This window comes from Oncorhynchus tshawytscha, linkage group LG09 (genome assembly GCF_018296145.1).
Source record: "Oncorhynchus tshawytscha isolate Ot180627B linkage group LG09, Otsh_v2.0, whole genome shotgun sequence".
NCBI classification, from domain to species: Eukaryota; Metazoa; Chordata; class Actinopteri; order Salmoniformes; family Salmonidae; genus Oncorhynchus; species Oncorhynchus tshawytscha.
Window position 1 is genome coordinate 55,661,658 of NC_056437.1, and position 20,824 is coordinate 55,682,481.

Genomic DNA, 20,824 nt, shown 5'->3' on the forward strand with positions numbered 1-20,824 from the left:
GAACACAGGAGTGATGGTTGCTGATAATGGGCCTCTGTGCGCCTATGTAAATATTCAATTAAAAATCAGTTGTTTCCAGCTACAATAGTCATTTACAACATTAACAATGTCTACACTGTATTTCTGATCAATTAATTGTTATTTTAATGGACAAAAATGTGCTTTTCTTTCAAAGACAAAGAGATTTCTAAGTGACCCCAAACTTTTGAAAGGTAGTGTCTATAAAGGTATATATCTATATATACACAGTTGAAGTTGGAAGTTTACTTAGGATGGAGTCATTAAAACTAGTTTTTCAACCACTCCACAAATTTCTTGTTAACAGACTATAGTTTAAGCAAGTCAGTTAGGACATATATTTTGTGTATGACACATGTAATTTTTTCAACAATTGTTTACAGACAGATTATTTCACTTATAATCACTGTATCACAATTCCAGTGGGTCAGAAGTTCACATACACGAAGTTGACTGTGCCTTTAAACAGCTTGGGAAATTCCAGAAAATTATGTCATGGCTTTAGAAGCTTCTGATAGGCTAATTGACATCATTTGAATAAATTGGAGGTGTACCTGTGGATGTATTTCAAAGCCTACTGTAACGGCAGATTTCCTCCTCTTCGTCTGAAGAGTAGTAAGGATCGGACCAAGATGCGGCGTGGTAAGTGTTCATGACGATTTTAATAAGAAAAGCACCGAACACTATGAAATACAAAAACAATAAACGAATACGTGAAATAACCAAACCGAAACAGTACCATGTGTCGACAAACACTCACACAGAAACAAACACCCACAAACCAACAGTGAAACCCAGGCTACCTAAATATGGTTCTCACTCAGGGACAACGGAAAACAGCTGCCTCCGATTGAGAACCATATCAGGCCAAACACAGAAATAGAAAAAACATAGAAACACAAACATAGACTGCCCACCCCAACTCACGCCCTGACCATACTAAATAAATACAAAACAAAGGAAATAAAGGTCAGAACGTGACACCTACCTTAAAACTCAGTGCCGGGCGGAGCTAGCATGTTGGAGTGAACGGCTGTGCGTGAGAGGCTCCTGCAACTTTTTTGCGAAATAATCTAATTTAACCTACTTTTTTTCTAATACAAGATTGTAACTTTTTATATGAAAATGCAGAGTAATAAGTGACCAAAGGACAATAAATCCACAGCGGAGACCTACTCCCCACTAAACAACGAGACAGACATGGCGGGAGGCACCTGCAACAACGTGACACTTACAGAACTTACCCGGGCTTTGGGGGAGCTACGTGTTGCTATAGCTGAGGATCTTAAGGCCACTATTGCTGAACTAGACACCAAAATCGAGAGCATCATTCGAACGGTCGCTTCGCATGGCCAGAGTCTTGTGGACCTTGAGAAAGCTTCTGAATTCAACGCTGGTAGGATCGACGAGTTAGAGAAGCTATGCACGTCATTGCAGGATACTGTGCAGAGGCTTTCTGTGAAAGTGGTGGACCTGGAGGGCCGATCCAGACGTAATAACCTTCGCGTTGTTGGTCTGGCAGAGGGGGTAGAGGCGGGCTCTCGCCCCACCGACTTCTTCGCCAAGCTATTGAAGGATGCAATGGGATCGGATGTTTTGGATTTGGACATCGCTCCCTTGTCCCAGTGCCTGGACCGGGCCAACGTCCTCGCCTAGTAATCATCTGTTGTCACAGTTTCAAGACCAAGGATCTTATCCTGCGTGAAGCTCGAATGAGGGGCAACCTGTCACATAAAGGCATCCATTCCGTGTATATGAGGATTATGCACCCGATGTGGCAAAGCATCGCGCCGACTACAGAGATGTCATGACCAAACTCTACAAACATCTTCGCCCAGCCTTACTCTTCCCTGCAAGACTAAGAATTACCCCGCCTTCCGGTGAGAAGATTTGGCACTCCTCGGTTTTGGACGCAGAGAGGTTTATCCGGGGATATACACCAATCCCCCGTACAGGTTAGAGTGCCTTGTCATTGCATGTTAGGGCCTGCTCATGGACTCAAATCCATACTATACCATATTGGGTGAAACCGTATTAAACGGGCTCAACAAGGGCTACCGAACATGTAAGACGCTGAGCCGACCAATGGATGGCGGTCAGAGCTCTCATTTAACGTTAAATTCACTTTCATCCCGGCTGTGCTCAGAGCGATGCATATTTTTACTCCCAGGTTTGATCACTGACACCTTCGGATGGATATACTTATATTCCCCCACTTTTGTTTTGTTTCGTTATTTATTTTACAATCCTTACATTATTCTTACTACCATACCATTTATTTATTGCTTGCAGGGGACTGGGGGTGATGGTTGGGAAGGGGCAGACGCAGACACCTGGTTAGCAAGTTGATGTTTTGTGCCGTTCTGCCTTTGGCTAGCCGTGGGCCGCTCTCCCGACTAGAGTCCCACCAGCCCTCTTTAGTGCTTATATGGCTGTGTAGGTGTACGTACATATAATTACTATTTGTAATTTATTACTATTTTCTCTTAGCATTTTAGTATTATGTATGTGTATATTTTAAATCAGTGTAGATTGTTATACTGGGGTATGAATGTTTGTATGTGTATATGTGCATATGGATGTATATACATATTCTTTAAATATATATATGATTTTTTTGTGTGGGTATGTATGTATGCATGTATGTATATGTGTGTGTGTGTGTATGTGTGTATGTGTATATATATGTATGTGTGTGTATGCATGTGTGTATGTGTATGTATATGTATATATATATTTTTTTATTTTATTTTTTATTGAAAAAAATAAATAATGGGGGGAGCGTTTAATTTAGCAAATCCTTGTTCCGATCTCCTGACCCACAGTATGTAAAGGTACGGCTGACTATGTCGGTTGCGGATGGTTTATTTTTTGACCGGCAGTGCTTAGCAATATAATCTTGAGGCTATATCTTGCTTATCTCTGGGATTGACCCAGGATGACGCTTAAATGCACAATATGTTTAAGTTACAATTTATTCTGTTTAGGTTTATTAGATGCCAACTGAACACTTTATTAGCGGGAGCCTCCTCAGTTCATATGTTAGTAGAAGTTCTAGGATAGTGAGAGGTGAACGTATAGTTGGGATTTTATTTTTGTTTTACCTCTTGTTCGAGGTCGCGCCGTGCTTTTTTGGCATCGGCCAGACAATGTGTTTATTATTTTTATTTTTCCTTTTTTTTCTGTTTGTGCATGCCTGTTAAATATGGGTTGATGGGGGGTAAGTGTTGGGGAAATTAGGGGAACAGGGTGGGAAGTAAAGGTGCTTGCAGGGTGGGAGGGGTGGGTTGGATACTGCTCGGGTGTAGGTGCTACATATGCTGATCGTGATGGTTTGGTGCGCTTTCTTAACTTTTTATCAAGTTACATGGTATGCAGGCCACCATAGGAACTACAAACGAGAGGAGGGTGGGGCTTACATTCGCTTCCTGGAATGTCAAGGGTTTAAACGAACCAATTAAGAGGGGCAAGGTCCTAGCCCACCTGAAAGCACTCTCGTCTGATATTATATTTTTGCAAGAAACCCATCTGAAGAATAACTCTCATAGCAGACTTAAGTGTAGGTGGGTGGGGCAAGTGTATCACTCTAACTTCTCTGCCAAAACGAGAGGCACAGCGATTCTGGTATGGAAAGGAATTCCCTTTCTACATAAAACTACCCTTGCGGATAAAGAGGGTTGGTATGTGATCGTAATAGGAGAAATCCACTCTCCCTCAGTAACTCTACTAAATATCTATGGGCCAAACATTGATAACCCCTCTTTTTTCAAAAGAGTCCTTGCCCAGATTCCAGATATCTCCCATACTAACCTGGTCATTGGAGGGGACCTTAACTGTGTGCTAGACCAGTATTTGGATAGATCCTCTACCCGGCGAACCCCTACCTCCTATTCAAGCGAATTCTTGAATACCTACATAAAAAATGTGAACTTATTTGATATATGGAGGATCGCTAACCCTACGGGTAGGGAATACTCCTTTTACTCTCATGTTCACAATGTTTACACTCGAATTGACTACTTTTTGTTGGATGCTAGACTACTCCCCTATACCTGTAATGTGAGGTATCATGATATTATAATCTCGGACCACAGTCCACTCACCTTCTCCCTGAGATTGGGTGACATTGTACCAAACAAGAGGGTCTGGAGGTTGAATCCTCAGCTCCTCACAGAACCAACATTCTGTGAATATCTTAAAGACCAAATTACATTTTTCTTTGATACCAACGACAACACAGAGACCTCCCCAGCATTATTGTGGGAAACACTGAAGGCTTATCTGAGAGGCTGTAGCATCTCCTTTCAGGCTACCAGGAGTAGGTGAAACAGAGGAAAACTGGAAGAACTGGAGGGACAAATTCACTTACTGGATAGGGAGAATGCTAGCCACCCATCTATGGAGAAACATAAAAAAATTACCTCTTTAAAATTTGAATATAATCAGATTCTCTCAGCTAAAATTGCTAAATCTTTTCTCTATGCCAAGCAAAAATATTTTGAGTTTGGTGACAAACAACACAAATTACTCGCCAGACAACTTCGAAAGAGTGACCGAATGATTCACAATGTTAAATCTGCATCTGGGGAATTACTCTCTTCCCCCAAAGACATCAATGATGGATTCCGGCAGTTTTATGAGACTCTATATACATCTAAAGCGGATCCTAACCCCTTAATTATGCAAACATTTTTGGAGGACCGTAATCTTCATGCCCTGAACCAGGAAGATTCTAACTTCCTGAATAAGGAAATATCTCTTGATGAAATTCGAGAAACAATTAAATCTCTAAAGAGTGGCAAGACCCCGGGCCCAGATGGATACCCTGGTAAATTCTATAAAACATTCAGCAACATGCTCTCTCCCTACCTGCACAAAATGTTGGTTCAGGCCATTGAGGATAGAGCTCTCCCTTCTACTTTGGACGAAGCGTTCATTACAGTTATACATAAGAAGATCCAGAAGAGGTAGGGTCATACAGACCAATATCTCTCCTTAATACAGACCAAAAGATTTTAGCAAAAACTCTGGCTAACAGGCTTAGAACTTTAATTGGCAAATTGGTCCATTCGGATCAGACCGGCTTTATCCCTAACAGAAACTCATTCTTCAATCTCAGGCGCCTCTTCAATATTATGTATTCTCAGAGGTTATCCAACGTGGACCTTGCCGTCATATCTCTTGACGCCGAAAAGGCCTTTGACCAAGTTGAGTGGCCCTATCTATTCAAGGTCCTACAGAAATGTAATATTGGAGATGAGTTCATAAATTGGATCCAGCTTTTATATAGGAACCCCTGTGCCAGAATACTCACTAACCAATCATTGTCGCCCCGATTTAACCTTAACAGGGGGACAAGGCAGGGTTGTGCGCTATCGCCTATGCTCTTCGCCCTAATTATCGAACCCCTCACTCAGACGATTAGATCTCATGCAGCAATACACGGCTATAATACTAAAGATACTCTAAATAAGATTTCCCTATACGCAGATGACATCCTCCTCTATGTAACAGAACCCCAGGCTAGTATCCCAGCTATTCTTGATGTGATCAATTTGTTTGGTACCTTCTCAGGATATAGAATAAATTGGAACAAGAGTGAATTAATGCCCATACAGTCGCAAAACACCTCCTGGCTAGAACATCTCCCATCTCCTGTGCTTCTACACCTGCATTGCTTGCTGTTTGGGGTTTTAGGCTGGGTTTCTGTACAGCACTTTGAGATTTCAGCTGATGTACGAAGGGCTATATAAATACATTTGATTTGATTTGAAGTTATCTTCAGAAAAATGTACCTACCTAGGAATTGTAGTTACCAAACAATACTCCTTACTATTTAAAGAGAATTTCCCCTCTCTGTGGCAGAGATTTCTGTGGAAGACTGGGAAGAGAGCTTGGAGTATATCCACACATGCTCCATTAATTCCAGACATCTTCTCATACAATTCAAGGTATTACACAGATTACACTATTCCAAAACTAAACTGCATAGGATATTTCCTGATACATCCCCTACATGTGATAAATGTCAGGCTGTGCAGGGTACACTACTCCACTGCTTTGCCCTATGCTCTAGCTTGCATGGTTATTGGTGTGGAATTTTTGGGATCCTCTCTGAAGTTTTGGAGACTTCAATAGATCCAGACCCGCTTCTGATAATCCTGGGAGTATCTGAGTCCCTAAACGGATTAACCAACCCCCCAAAACAACTAATCTCGTACGGTCTCATTTCGGCAAAAAAACTCATCTTGTTGTTTTGGAAAAGGAGGGAAGCGCCCTCTACCAAATTATGGCTCAGTGAATTGGCAAACACTGTACACTTAGAAATAATTAGATATATTCTGAACAATAAATTATCAACATTTGATCAAATCTGGCAGCCTGTCCTCTCCTACTTGGACGAGTCGGCGCTGTGAATTTGTACTTATTAACGCACTCTCAATTGTAATATTTTAATCTAACTTTGGGCAGCATGTGCTGGCCCTGCCACCCCGAGCAGTTGGGGATAGGGGGGGGGGATAAGTGGGGGGGATAGGGGGGACATCTTCCCTCTTGTTTTGTATGTCGTGTTTTGTATTATTTGTTTTGCACCCAGGGCTCTGGGTCTTGTTGTTCCTGAATGCTCTTTTATGTTTAGATAAGAATTGTATACCTGTCTTGTATACCTATACACCATTCTTGTGTGTGTTTAATAAAAAATATTTGAAACATAAAAAAATAAAAAATAAAAATAATAATAAAATAAAAAACTCAGTGCCTCTTTGATTGACATCATGGGAAAATCAAAAGAAATCAGCCAAGACCTCAGAAAAAAATTGTAGACCTTCACAAGTCTGGTTCATCCTTGGGAGCAATTTCCAAATGCCTGAAGGTACCACTATCATCTGTAAAAACAATAGTATGCAAGTATAAACACCATGGGAACAGGCAGCCGTCATACCGCTCAGGAAGGAGACGTGTTCTGTCTCCTAGAGATGAACGTACTATGGTGCGAAAAGTGCAAATCAATCCCAGAACAACAGCAAAGGACCTTGTGAAGATGCTGGAGGAAAAAGGTACAAAAGTATCTGAATCCACAGTAAAATGAGTCCTATATCGACATAACCTGCAAGGTCGCTCAGCAAGGAAGAAGCCACGGCTCCAAAACCGCCACAAAAAAGCCAAACTACGGTTTGCAACTGCACATGGGGACTTTTTGGAGAAATGTCCTCTGGTCTGATTAAACAAAAATAAAACTGTTTGGCCATAATGACTAAGTTAAAGCTTGGTCGCAAATGGGTCTTCCAACTGGACAATGACCCCAAGCATACTTCCAACGTTGTGGAAAAATGGCTTAAGAACAACAAAGTCAAGGTATTGGAGTGGCCATCCCAAAGCCCTGACCTCAATCCTATGGAAATTTGTGGGCAGATCTGAAAAAGCGTGTGCGAGCATGGAGGCCTACAAACCTGACTGAGTTACACCAGCTCTGTCAGGAGGAATGGGACACAATTCACCCAACTTATTGTGGGAAGTTTGTGGAAGGCTACCCGAAATGTTTGACCCAAGTTAAACAATTTAAAGGCAATGCTACCAAATACTAATTAAGTGTGTGTAAACTTCTGACCCACTGGGAATGTGATGAAAGAAATTAAAGCTGAAATAAATCATTCCCTCTACTATTATTCTGACATTTCAGTCTTAAAATAAAGTGGTGATCCTAACTGATCTAAGACAGGGAATTTTTACTGATATTAAATTTGAGGAATTGTGAAAAACTGAGTTAAAATGTATTTGCCAAGGTGTATGTAAACTTTCGACTTCAACTGTATATTTATATTTATATTTATATATATATATATATATATATATATATATATATATATATATATATATATATATATATATATATATATATATATATATATATATATATATATATATATATATATATATATATATATATATATACACACTACCAGTCATCACTATCTTCATGAAAAAACTATGAAACAAATCAAAATATATTTTATTATTTTTCATACTCTTGGCATTCCCTCAGCCAGCTTAATGAGGTAGTCCCCTGGATTGCATTTCAATTAACAGGTGTGCCTTGTTAAAAGTTAATTTGTGGAATTTATTTCCTTCTTATTGCGTTTGAGACCATCAGTTTTGTTGTGACAAGGTGGGGGTGGTATACAGAAGATAGCCCTATTTGGTAAAAGACCAAGTCCATATTATGGCAAGAACAGCTCAAATAAGCAAAGAGAAATGACAGCCCATCATTACTTTAAGACATGAAGGTCAGTCAATACGGAACATTTCAAGAACTTCGAAAGTTTCTTCAAGTGCAGTCGCAAAAACTATGAAGCGTTATGATGAAACTGGCTCTCATGAGGACCACCACATGAAAAGAAGACGCAGAAGATAAGTTCATTGCAGAGGATAAGTTCATTAGATTTACTAGCCTCAGAAATTGCAGCCCAAATAAATGCTTCACAGAGTTCAAGTGACATACCCATCTCAGCATCAACTGTTCAGGGGAGACTGGGTGAATCAGGCCTTCATAGTCGAATTGCTGCAAAGTGACACTGCAGCCACAGAAGAGGGTTTGAGCAACACTGCTGCTGCCTAGTGCTGGCCTGGATACAGGCCAAATCAGCTTTAGCCAGATGGTGTAGGCTAGGCTCTCTGTTGATGCTCTTTTTCATAGAGTCCTGACTCCTTTTCCAATGATCTTTATATTGAGAAAACACTGAGAAGTACCACGTTAACAGCATTTCTTAGACATGACTATTTGCGTAAGTACTGTATCTGATGTGATTGTTTAAACTGCTTTGTCAGAGAGAGCTGTGTCCATCAGTGGCCCAACCCCTCTGGTGTAGTAATTACAAAAGTGTTAAAAGCACAACAGTGGCTGCCAATAGCCTGCTATTAAATGTTTCCATTCACATCAGCCATGCGTGATGATGCTGTGATGACATGGCACTTTTTAACTGCACTGACATTGATAGCAGTTAACAGGCAGCCTGGGATTTGAGTATAGTTTTGTTTGGCATTAGTAAGGCAAGGCATTGAGTGGTATGGCATGGTTGCTAGCCTGGCATGTTGTCAGGGGTGTTGATAAAGAAACTGTCAGATCTCTCCAGCCAACATCAGCTTGGCGGGCTGTGTGAAAGGATTTGGTCCCCAGCTGGTGTAGTGACAAGCATGTAAGTTGTGACAGGGTATGGAAATCTCCATCCTCAAGGAACCTTGGGAAACTCAGTCTCTTGTTCCACTGACTGCACTTCTCTCGTCAAACCTTATCCTTCGCACGTGAGCAGACACGCACACGCACACACACACATGCACGCTCGCACGGACACACACACGTACACACGCACACGCACACACACACGCACGCTCGCACGGACACACACACACACACACACACACACACAGCCTTCATTTCAGAATGTGCTGTATCAGCACTAACCCCCGGGGCTGTCACTGTTAGTCCGGCCTGAGCAGTGATGTACAAAATTACCTGCAGCAGTAGTTCACTGAAATGGCTACACTGACCATCCTCTACTACTGTAGTGTTATGTCACCAGTGCTGGTGCTAGAGTTAGGGGTCATCTAGTCTCAACGCCATGCCTTGTTGAGGTCCATCGATTGGAAATTGGCAGTGTGCAGATTGCAGAATTGTCTCTGTGAGATACGGGCAGTAAAGGGCAGTAAAGGTTAAGTACTGTGTTATGGCTTTACAGTCAATTGCTGCTATAATTCATAATGAACATTTCTGTTATGTTAATTCAATTATACCAAACCATTAAACAAAGCACAAGTCCCTCCTCTCTTTCAGTTGACGCTCTCTCTGTGTGAGTAGCATGTAGTAAACTCAGCATGTGTGACCTGTTTCAGGAAACTAGGCGTATGTCGCTGGTCACTACTTCACAAGAGAGCCATTTAAACGTAAACTTTTTTTAAATCAAAATGCGTTTTTTTGGCAGAAATGCCTTCTCGAACTTTCATGTGTCTTAATAACAAACTTGTATGCCATCTGTAAATATGAATAAAATTGTTAAATTATGAGCCCAGTTGGTTTAGCCACGTTTCTAATTTTGACAGAAAGTGGTTTCATTTCAAGTTAATAAGTGTACTGTTAGCTACAGTAGCTAACGTTAGCTGGCTGGCTCGCTACGTGTATAATCTTACGTGTTACGTGTATTATACACGTTATGTGTATAATCTTATTATTCGTATCTCCGAGCCAATTGCATTGATAGTTATAGCCTAATGTTAGCTAGCTAACATAGAACCAGGTTGGTTAGGTACCCGCAGATTCATGCAGGGTAGTAACGTCATGAGTTGGGATTATGGTTCATTGTTTAGCTAGCTACCTACAAAGGACTCCACTATGCAAGTAACCATTTCGGGTGCGTTTGTAAATTCAGTCTGGCCACCTACTCTGAATTCAAAGCACTCTCGTCTGAGTGTGCCAGAGCGCAGAATAACTGATGAATATACGAACACTCAACAACCCGTTGAATATATGACCGGTGTCAGTAAACGTTGGCAAAAAAAGCATATTTAAATTGTTGCTAGCAGCACAGTTAGTCATCAACGCTCCGGATAACATGAAAACAGCTTAACCAGCTCTGCTGGTCAGACTTTGGGTGGGGGCTAGGTCAGAGTTTGGGTGGGGGCTATGCTGAGAGGGTGTGAACGATGCTGAATGGGTGTAGACAAAGGAGAGCTCTCCAGTAGGTCCTAAATTATTCAAAGGACATTTTCTCAAACGTGAGGTTACAAGTTTCTCAACTTTCAAAGCAGAATTGCTTTCTCCCGGGTGGTGCAGTGCTAGCTGTGCCACCAGAGACTCTGGGTTCGAGCCCAGGCTCTGTCGCAGCCGGCCGTGACCGGGAGGCCAATGGGGCGGTGCACAATTGGCCTAGCGTCGTCTGGGTTAGGGAGGGTTTGGCCGGGAGCAGTGCACATGTCGCTAGGTGTACAGTGTTTCCTCTGACACATTGGTGCGGCTGGCTTCCAGGTTGGATGCGTGCTGTGTTAAGAAGCAGTGCGGCTTGGTTGGGTTGTGTTTCGGAGGACACATGGCTCTAGACCTTCGCCTCTCCTGAGTCCGTGTCGGAGTTGTAGCGACAAGACAGTAACCACTAACAACTGGAAACCATGAAATTGGGAAGAAAAGGGGGGTCAAAAAGGAAAATAATTGCTTTTCCATTGTTTCTCAAATGATATACCATTTTGTAGCTCTGTGTCTTTGCTTTTATCCAATGTAAAAAACACAATTTAAAATTTTGACCGAAGACCGAATCAAGGCGGTCGGTCACATATGGTCAGGTCTAATCCATTGTCACTACTGTATTTATCTTGTTTTCACTCAGGCCTGGGTATTGGCTATTGTCCATATAGACTGACTGTACCACAAGGTCAGATAGGGTTGAAGAGTTGACTGTAAAAAAATGTACATCTCCCTGATAACACCACCCACAAATATACTTTAATTCCCTTCACCTTTAATTCCCCCACCTTTAATTCCCCCCGGAGTGGGCTTACATAAAAGTGGCCATAATAGCCCACTCACAGGTGGCCTGCTGGCCTCACGGCCTGCCTGTGTGTGTGTGTGTGCCCCCTTTCTCCCCACTTCAGGCTCTTTTGGAGGGGATCTGGGGATCCTCTCAGTGCTGTGGATGGATGGATGGAGGCTCTTGTGGAATTTCTTTCCTTCTTAATGCATTTTAGCAAATCAGTTGTGTTGTGACAAGCTTCTTTGAGAAGAAGACACATGGGCGGAGCTTTGGTGGCGTACCCGAGCGCTGGGAGAGCACGGCTCCTATCCCAGCCTCGGACGCGTCCACCTCCACTATGAACGCCAAAGAGGGATCCGGATGGGCGAGCACGGGAGCCGAGGTAAACAGAGCCCTCAGGTAACCAAAAGCCCTGTCCGCCTCAGCCGACCACTGCAAACGTACCGGTCCCCCCTTCAGCAGTAAGGTAATGGGAGCCACTACCTGACCAAAACCCTTGATAAACCTCCGGTAGTAATTGTCAATCCCTAGAAACCGCTCCACCTCCTTTACCGTGGTGGGAGTCGGTCAATTAAAGCACAGCTGAAATGCTATCACTCTCCATCTCCACCCCTGAGGTGGAAATGCGGTACCCTAGGAAGGAGACGGACTGTTGGAAGAACAGGCATTTCTCAGCCTTGACGTACAGGTCATGCTCCAACAGATGACCAAGCACCCTGCGCACCATGGACACATGCTCGGCACATGTAGTGGAGTATATCAAAATGTCATCAGTATACACCACTACACCCTGCCCATGTAGGTCCCTGAAAATCTCATCTACATATGCTTCAAAGACTGATGGAGCATTCATCAACCTGTACGGCATGACGAGGTACACATAATGCCCTGAGGTAGAACTGAAAGCCGTCTTCCACTCGTCTCCCTCTCGGATACGCACCAGGTTGTAAGCGCGCCTGAGATCTAGTTTGGTGAAGAAGTGCACCCCGTGCATTGACTCAATTGCTGTGGCTATGAGAGGTAGCAGGTGACTGTACCTCACAGTGATCTGGTTTAGACCTCGATAGTCAATACACGGGCGCAGACCTCCCTCCTTCTTCTTCACAAAAAATAAACTTGAGGAGGCGGGTGAAGTGGAGTACCGAATGTACCCCTGGCGCAGGGATTCAGAGACATATGTTTCCATAGCCGCCGTCTCCGCCTGTGACAGGGGATACACGTGACTCCTGGGAAGTGCAGCTTCTACCAGGAGATTTATCGCACAATCCCCCCGTCGATGGGGTGGTAATTGAGTCGCCTTATTTTTGGAGAAGGCGAGAGCCAAATCGGCATATTCAGGGGGAATGCGCGGTGGAGACCTGGTCTGGACTTTCCACCATAGTAGCACCAACGGAAACCCCTAAACATCTCCCCGAGCCCTCTCGTGACCACCCCGTGAGAGCCCTCCGTTGCCATGAAACAGTGAGGTCATGACAGGCTAACCAGGGTAGGCCTAGCACCACTGGAAACGCAGGAGAGTCAATGAGAAAGAGAATGATTCTCTCCTTGTGACCCCCCTGCGTCACCATGCCCAGGGGAGCGGTGGCCTCCCTAATTAGCCCTGATCCTAATGGTCGACTGTCTAAGGCGTGAACGGGGAAGGGCACAGCCACGGGAACAATGGGGATCCCTAAACTATGGGCGAACGATCTGTCTATAAAATTCCCAGCCGCGCCTGAATCGACAAGCGCCTTATGCTTGGAATGCAGGGAAAACTCAGGAAAAGTGACATACCAAAACATGTGTGCAACGGAGGGCTCTGAGTGAGAATGGTGCCGGATCACCTGGGGTGACACCAGAGTGCCCTGCCTGCTGCCTCGATCCCCAGAGGAACCAACCCGGCACCGACCAGTAGTGTGACCTCTGCGGCCACAGATGGTGCACGAGACGAAACCTCCTCTGGTCTCCCTCCGCACAGCACCTCCCAGCTCCATGGGCATCGGAGCGGTGGTGCTGGGGGATGGAAGTGACAGACCCCGCTCTGGACGTCCGCGGGTAGCCAGCAGTTTATCCAACCGAATGGACAGGTCCACCAGCTGGTCGAAGGTGAGGGTGGTGTCCCTGCATGCCAACTCCCGAAGGACGTCCTCGCGCAAACTGCAGCGATAGTGGTTGATCAGGGCTCTGTCGTTCTATCCCGCACCGGCGGGCAGGGTCCGAAAGTCCATTGTGAACTCCTGGGCGCTCCTCGTCCCCTTCCTCAGATGTAGAGACTGCCCAGAAACGGCGGGTGAAATCCTCCAGTGCCGCATCTCCTTCTCCCCACACGGCGTTGGCCCACTCCAGGCATTTCCCTGAGCGGCACGAGACGAGGGCGGACACCTTCTCATTGCCCGAAGGAGCTGGGTGGACGGTTGCCAGGACTCCATATTAGGGGTGTGGGATTCTGTAAGGGGTGTGTAACCGGTGGCAGGGAAGTCAGACGCAGGAGAGTAGAACTAGGTAATAGCCGGAGCAGTTTAATTGCAAAACCAACGGCATAAAGAATAACAAAACATGGGTACAAAACCCGTCGCGCACCAGTCAACATGTGCACAAGCACTTACAATAAACAATCCCACACAAAGACATGGGGGGAACAGAGGGTTAAATACACAATAATTAATTAGGGAAATGAAAACCAGGTGTGTAGGAAAACAAGACGAAACAAATGGAAAATTAAAAGTGGATCGACGATGGCTAGAAGACCGGTGACACAGAATGCCGAACGCCGCCCGAACAAGGAGAGGAACCGACTTCAGTGGAAGTTGAGACAGTTGCAACAAAATGCCAAGGGGGATGAATATTTTTGCAAGGCACTGTATTTACTCAAGACATTTCAGCTTTATATTTTGTATTAATTTGTAAAAATTTCAAAAAACTTAATTCCATTTTTACATTATGGGGCATTATGTGTAGGCCAGTGACAAAACTCATATCTATTTAATCCATTTTATATTCAGGCTGTAACACTACAAAATGTGGAAAAAGTCCAGGGGTGTGAATACCTTCTGAAGGCGCTGTATTGAGTTGCAGAGTCTTCCTAGCAACGCGATGACAGAGTAGCATCCAAAGAGAAGACAGAAGCTTGGTTGGTTCTGCTGCCAGTTCCGGAGGGGCACCCTGGATGCTGGCTCTGCCTCTCTACCCAGATGGCACGAGAGGGACAGGGAGAGTGGCACAGCGGCCAAAGAAAGCTGCGAGGCGAGCCACCTGGAGTGTGTGTGTATGTGTGTGTGCATACGTTTGTGTGTGACTGTGTCTGTGTGGGTGCGTGTGCACCTTATCATGTCACTTTTTATTCTACCTAACAAACGGCGAAGAGCCGTGACCTGTCAAATTATCCTGTTGTGAAGTCTTGTAACAGAATTTAAAATCTTGTTCAGTTTTTTTATGTGACCACGTTTTCACAAAACTCTCTTTTTATTTGATTTATTTAACCTTTATTTAACAAGGCTAATCAGTTAAGAACACATTCTTATTTACAAGAACGGCCTGCCAAAAGGCAAAGGGCCTCCTGCGGGAACAGTGGCTGGGATTAAAAAAATATTTAAAAAATAAATAAACATAGGAAAAACACATCACGACAAGAGAGACAACACAACACTACGAGAGACCTAAGACAACAACATAGCAAGGCAGAAACACATGACAACACAACATGGCAGCAGCACAAAACAGGGTACAAACATTATTGGGCACAGACAACAGCACAAAGGGCAAGAAGGTAGAGACAACAATGCATCACGCAAAGCAGCCGCAACTGTCAGAAAGAGTGTCCATGATTGAGTCTTTGAATGAAGAGATTGAGATTAAACTGTCCAGTGTGAGTGTTAGTTGCAGCTCATTCCAGTCACTAGCTGCAGCAAACTGAAAAGAGGAGCGAACCAGGGATGTGTGTGCTTTGGGGACCTTTAACAGAATGTGACTGGCAGAACAGGTGTTGTGCCCTCCAAGCTCGTCATCAAGCTCGAGACCCTGGGTCTCGACCCCGCCCTGTGCAACTGGGTACTGGACTTCCTGACGGGCCGCCCCCAGGTGGTGAGGGTAGGCAACAACATTTCCACCCCGCTGATCCTCAACACTGGGGCCCCACAAGGGTGCGTTCTGAGCCCTCTCCTGTACTCCCTGTTCACCCACAACTGCGTGGCCACGCACGCCTCCAACTCAATCATCAAGTTTGCGGACGACACAACAGTGGTAGGCTTGATTACCAACAACGACGAGATGGCCTACAGGGAGGAGGTGAGGGCCCTCGGAGTGTGGTGTCAGGAAAATAACCTCACACTCAACGTCAACAAAACTAAGGAGATGATTGTGGACTTCAGGAAACAGCAGAGGGAACACCCCCCTATCCACATTGATGGGACAGTAGTGGAGAGGGTAGTAAGTTTTAAGTTCCTCGGCGTACACATCACAGACAAACTGAATTGGTCCACCCACACAGACAGCATCGTGAAGAAGGCGCAGCAGTGCCTCTTCAACCTCAGGAGGCTGAAGAAATTCGGCTTGTCACCAAAAGCACTCACAAACTTCTACAGATGCACAATCGAGAGCATCCTGCCGGGCTGTATCACCGTAGCAGTAAGTTGTCCTGTCTCGTGTCCCTTGTATATACCGTATATTTTTCGTTTTTACATATTTTTCTTCGCATATCTCTTCAAAAACATTTTGCTAAACCTAAGCTTCCAAATACTCTCCTGCAACCCGCCTCACCCAATGTAGCTATTTTTCCTAAAGTATTTATATTTACTTGAACCGGAACCCCTCAACTGAAGCTAGCCGGCTAACCACCAGCTATGCTAGCGGTCTTCAGCTAACCGGTCATCAGCTAAGCTAACCTTTAGCTCGGAAAGCTCTCACCAGCTCGAACAACGCGACTCTAACCACAGCATAACGGACCTATTTATTTTTCATCCCCGGATTCATCCCCGGATTCCCACCGCAACCGGAACATTTTTCAGCTGGATCTTCACAACTAGCTATCTAGCTAAACCGCAACCCCAGATGATTACTCCTGGCTAGCACTTCCACCCACTTAGCGTGAAGCCAGCGCACCTGCCTGCGCACCTGTGCCAGCGCACCTGTGCCACAGCCCCGGCCAGCGCACCTGTGCTACCACCGTAGCATACTCCTGGGCTACAATACCCGGGTCCACGACCGGTCTATCGATGTCACCGCATGAAGAGGAATAAACAGACTCACCCCATCGCGACGTCCCCCCAAAGGCCAACTCTTTAGCCCTCGCTATCTCCCTGCTTGCTAAACTCGGCCTGCTAACTGCTAGCTTGTCTAGCCCCGGCCTACGAACTGTTAGCTTGTTAGCACAGGCCTGCTAACCGTCTGAATCGCCGCGTCCCAAACACGCACCGGACCCATACTCACTTTCTATCTCTTTTTGATTTTTAATCTGTTTATACCTTTCCGGAAACCTGCCTCACCCAATGTGACACGGAATCGCTATTATTTTTTATTTTTAGAACACACTCAAGAACCTCCAGAAGCTAACCAGCTAACTAGCTACAAGCTATTTAGTCATTGTTAACTTTTTTCAACCTGGATAACACTCGCCAGTCCAGCTTCCCTGCCCCATCCACCGCTGCCCCCTGGACACTGATCTCTTGGCTACATAGCTGATGCACTTTGGACTGTCCATTAATCACGGTACTCCATTCTGCCTGTTGCCTAGTCAACGCCATTTTACCTGCTGTTGTTATGCTAGCTGATTAACTGTTGTCTCACCTACTGTTTTAGCTAGCTTTCCCAATTCAACACCTGTGATTACTGTATGCCTCGCTGTATGTCTCTCTCAAATGTCAATATGCCTTGTATACTGTTGCTCAGGTTAGTTATCATTGTTTTAGTTCACAATGGAGCCCCTAGTTCTACTCTTCATACCCCTGATACCTCCTTTGTCCCACCTCCCACACATGCGGTGACCTCACCCATTACAACCAGCATGTCCAGAGATACAACCTCTCTCATCATCACCCAGTGCCTGGGCTTACCTCCGCTGTACCCGCACCCCACCATACCCCTGTCTGCGCATTATGCCCTGAATATATTCTACCATGCCCAGAAACCTGCTCCTCTTATTCTCTGTCCCCAACGCTCTAGGCGACCAGTTTTGATAGCCTTTAGCCGCACCCTCATACTACTCCTTCTCTGTTCCGCGGGTGATGTGGAGGTAAACCCAGGCCCTGCATGTCCCCAGGCTCCCTCATTTGTTGACTTCTGTGATCGTAAAAGCCTTGGTTTCATGCATGTCAACATCAGAAGCCTCCTCCCTAAGTTTGTTTTACTCACTGCTCTAGCACACTCTGCTAACCCTGATGTCCTTGCTGTGTCTGAATCCTGGCTCAGGAAGGCCACCAAAAATTCAGAGATTTCCATACCCAACTATAACATCTTCCGTCAAGATAGATCTGCCAAAGGGGGAGGAGTTGCAGTCTACTGCAGAGAGAGCCTGCAAAGTAATGTCATACTTTCCAGGTCCATACCCAAACAGTTCGAACTACTAATTTTGAAAATTACTCTCTCCAGAAATAAGTCTCTCACTGTTGCCGCCTGCTACCGACCGCCCTCAGCTCCCAGCTGTGCCCTGGACACCATTTGTGAATTGATCGCCCCCCATCTAGCCTCAGAGTTTGTTCTGTTAGGTGACCTAAACTGGGATATGCTTAACACCCCGCCAGTCCTACAATCTAAGCTAGATGCCCTCAATCTCACACAAATCATCAAGGAACCCACCAGGTACAACCCTAACTCTGTAAACAAGGGCACCCTCATAGACGTCATCCTGACCAACTGGCCCTCCAAATACACCTCTGCTGTCTTCAACCAGGATCTCAGCGATCACTGCCTCATTGCCTGTATCCGCTACGGAGCCGCAGTCAAACGACCACCCCTCATCACGGTCAAACGCTCCCTAAAACACTTCTGTGAGCAGGCCTTTCTAATCGACCTGGCCCGTGTATCCTGGAAGGACATCGACCTCATCCCGTCAGTTGAGGATGCCTGGTCATTCTTTAAAAGTAACTTCCTCACCATTTTAGATAAGCATGCTCCGTTCAAAAATGCAGAACTAAGAACAGATACAGTCCTTGGTTCACCCCAGACCTGACTGCCCTCGACCAGCACAAAAACATCCTGTGGCGGACTGCAATAGCATCGAATAGTCCCCGTGATATGCAACTGTTCAGGGAAGTCCGGAACCAATACACGCAGTCAGTCAGGAAAGCTAAGGCCAGCTTCTTCAGGCAGAAGTTTGCATCCTGTAGCTCCAACTCCAAAAAGTTCTGGGACACTGTGAAGTCCATGGAGAACAAGAGCACCTCCTCCCAGCTGCCCACTGCACTGAGGCTAGGTAACACGGTCACCACCGATAAATCCATGATTATCGAAAACTTCAATAAGCATTTCTCAACGGCTGGCCATGCCTTCCGCCTGGCTACTCCAACCTCGGCCAACAGCTCCTCCCCCGGCAGCTCCTCGCCCAAGCCTCTCCAAGTTCTCCTTTACCCAAATCCAGATAGCAGATGTTCTGAAAGAGCTGCAAAACCTGGACCCGTACAAATCAGCTGGGCTTGACAATCTGGACCCCTATTTCTGAAACTATCCGCCGCCATTGTCGCAACCCCTATTACCAGCCTGTTCAACCTCTCTTTCATATCGTCTGAGATCCCCAAGGATTGGAAAGCTGCCGCAGTCATCCCCCTCTTCAAAGGGGGAGACACCCTGGACCCAAACTGTTACAGACCTATATCCATCCTGCCCTGCCTATCTAAGGTCTTCGAAAGCCAAGTCAACAAACAGGTCACTGACCATCTCGAATCCCACCGTACCTTCTCCGCTGTGCAATCTGGCTTCCGAGCCGGTCACGGGTGCACCTCAGCCACACTCAAGGTACTAAACGATATCATAACCGCCATCGATAAAAGACAGTACTGTGCAGCCGTCTTCATCGACCTTGCCAAGGCTTTCGACTCTGTCAATCACCATATTCTCATCGGCAGACTCAGTAGCCTCGGTTTTTCGGATGACTGCCTTGCCTGGTTCACCAATTACTTTGCAGACAGAGTTCAGTGTGTCAAATCGGAGGGCATGCTGTCCGGTCCTCTGGCAGTCTCTATGGGGGTACCACAGGGTTCAATTCTCGGGCCGACTCTTTTCTCTGTGTATATCAATGATGTTGCTCTTGCTGCGGGCGATTCCCTGATCCACCTCTACGCAGACGACACCATTCTATATACTTTCGGCCCGTCATTGGACACTGTGCTATCTAACCTCCAAACAAGCTTCAATGCCATACAACACTCCTTCCGTGGCCTCCAACTCCTCTTAAACGCTAGTAAAACCAAATGCATGCTTTTCAACCGATCGCTGCCTGCACCCGCATGCCCGACTAGCATCACCACCCTGGATGGTTCCGACCTTGAATATGTGGACATCTATAAGTACCTAGGTGTCTGGCTAGACTGCAAACTCTCCTTCCAGACTCATATCAAACACCTCCAATCAAAAATCAAATCAAGAGTCGGCTTTCTATTCCGCAACAAAGCCTCCTTCACTCACGCCGCCAAGCTTACCCTAGTAAAACTGACTATCCTACCAATCCTCGACTTCGGCGATGTCATCTACAAAATGGCTTCCAACACTCTACTCAGCAAACTGGATGCAGTATATCACAGTGCCATCCGTTTTGTCACTAAAGCACCTTATACCACCCACCACTGCGACTTGTATGCTCTAGTCGGCTGGCCCTCGCTACATATTCGTCGCCAGACCCACTGGCTCCAGGTCATCTACAAGTCCATGCTAGGTAAAGCTCCGCCTTATCTCAGTTCACTGGTCACGATGGCAACACCCATCCGTAGCACGCGCTCCAGCAGGTGTATCTCACTGATCATCCCTAAAGCCAACACCTCATTTGGCCGCCTTTCGTTCCAGTACTCTGCTGCCTGTGACTGGAACGAATTGCAAAAATCGCTGAAGTTGGAGACTTTTATCTCCCTCACCAACTTCAAACATCAGCTATCTGAGCAGCTAACCGATCGCTGCAGCTGTACATAGTCTATTGGTAAATAGCCCACCCATTTTCACCTACCTCATCCCCATACTGTTTTTATTTATTTACTTTTCTGCTCTTTTGCACACCAATATCTCTACCTGTACATGACCATCTGATCATATATCACTCCAGTGTTAATCTGCAAAATTGTAACTATTCGTCTACCTCCTCATGCCTTTTGCACACATTGTACATTGTATATAGA

General features: G+C 45.4%; 1 protein-coding gene across 5 annotated transcripts in view; it reads left to right on the top strand.

Moving 5' to 3' along the window:
* LOC112258302 (actin-binding LIM protein 3-like) overlaps positions 1-20,824 on the top strand; it is a 135,002-nt gene that overhangs the window by 15,426 nt on the left and 98,752 nt on the right. The gene's annotated exons all lie outside the window — the stretch shown is intronic.